This window comes from Cervus elaphus, chromosome 5 (genome assembly GCF_910594005.1).
Source record: "Cervus elaphus chromosome 5, mCerEla1.1, whole genome shotgun sequence".
In the NCBI taxonomy this organism is placed as follows: domain Eukaryota; kingdom Metazoa; phylum Chordata; class Mammalia; order Artiodactyla; family Cervidae; genus Cervus; species Cervus elaphus.
In genome coordinates, this window is record NC_057819.1 from 53,922,382 (window position 1) to 53,924,279 (window position 1,898).

Here is a 1,898-nt window from a genome sequence, read left to right on the forward strand (position 1 = left end):
ATTCTAGTCCTCATTGTGTTGGTATTCAAATGTGGGGTCTTGGGAAGATAATTAAATTTAAATGGGATCATAAGGGTGGGTCCTCATGATAGGATTAGTTCAGTTCAGTCCTGTCTGACTCTTTGCGACCCCATGGACTGCAACACGCCAGGCCTCCCTGTCCATCACCAGCTCCCGGAGTTTACCCAAACTCATGTCCATTGAGTTGGTGATACCATCCAGCCACCTCATCCTCTGTAGTCCCCTTCTCCTACCTTCAATCTTTCCCAGCATCAGGATCTTTTCCAGTGAGTCAGTTCTTCACATCAGGTGGCCAAAGTATTGGAGTTTCAGCTTCAACATCAGTCCTTCCAATGAACACCTGGGACTGATCTCCTTTAGGATGGGCTGGTTGGATCTCCTTGCAGTCCAAGGGACTCTCAAGAGTCTTGTCCAACACCACAGTTCAAAAGCATAAGTTCTTCGGCGCTCAGCTTTCTTTATAGTCCAACTCTCACATCCATACATGACTACTGGAAAAACCATAGCTTTGACTAGACGGACCTTTATTTGCATGATAGCATTAGCAGCTTTATAAAAAGAGACCAGAGAGCTCCCCCTCTCTCTGCCATGTGAAGACATTACAAAAAGATAACTGTCTGCAAGCCAGAAAGTTCTCTGACCAGGACCTGAAGCTAAATTGCCTGGCACTCAGGTCAAGGGACTTTCCAGCTTCTGGAACTGTGAGAAATCAAATTTTTAATGTTTAAGCCGCCCAGCCTAAGGCATTTCATTATGGCCACCCAAAGGGCCCAAAATACAGGCCCTTACCCTGTCCCAGGTCTGGAACCCAGTGACTAATCCCCTCAGTTGTTCAGAATTCTGGACAATAGAGCTTTTATTGTTTCCCTGGAATTCACTTCCTGCTCTGGGGCTTTTTTGCCCCAGACTTGGAAATCCATCTCATTGCCACAGGGTTCTCAGTTCTATCCTCCAAATTAATATGAACAGAAGTCCTCATGAACCCAGTGAATGCCTTGATAGGCTTTAGCAATCTGCTTACTTTTCCAGGTCAGTTTTTATCCTCACAGGACCTCTCTGGGGCTCTGTGTTGGAGCTGTGAGTTTTGGCTGGAGCGCTAGATAGTGCACTTGTGTGGCCAGCTGGCAAGTACGTGAGCCTCGGGGCCCTCCTGGCCTCATCCTGAGCCGTGGGGCTGAGCAGCCCGGCTGGGTGTCGGGCTGGCCTTGGCTTTCCCGAGCGAGAACAAAAGGGCAGGCTTGGGAACACAGGTACCATGCCAGCAGAATTAAAAAGCGTCCGCGTCCAGTTTCCGCTTTGCTCACGGCTGTTTCCAATTAGATATTCATTTGGAATCCAGTATGAAATACCCTTGAGATGGCGGGAAGAGGTTGGATATCATTTTTTGCTTTGGTTCTCTTCCATACAGATTTTCTTCAGAAGTCCCTCTTCCTCAGCCTTGTTGCTTGCTATAATACATACTGTGTTAAATATAGTAGAAACACTTTTTAGACAGAGAGAGGGATGTCAAAAACTCTAACTTACTAGTTAGAGTTTACTGCCCTTCATAATATCTATGTATATTCGCTTTGTTTTTATTTATAGAAATATATATACGTCAATATGCTTTAAGAAATCAGGGACAACTACATGAAAGCTTTTTGGCATGGGGGCTTTGAACACTACAAGCAATCTCCAAATTCATTGGAGACTTCCTTAGTAAATTGTATTTATTATAGTCGAGTGGAAGTCACACCAGAAAAAAACATTTTATCTGGCAGGATTGTTGTGGGTATTTTCACAGTGCAGCTCTTCTTCACATGGATTTCCTTGCTCACTGAAATCTCAGAATTCAGAACAACAGGCGGCCATGGCAAAGGGATTCTAAAACAAAATAT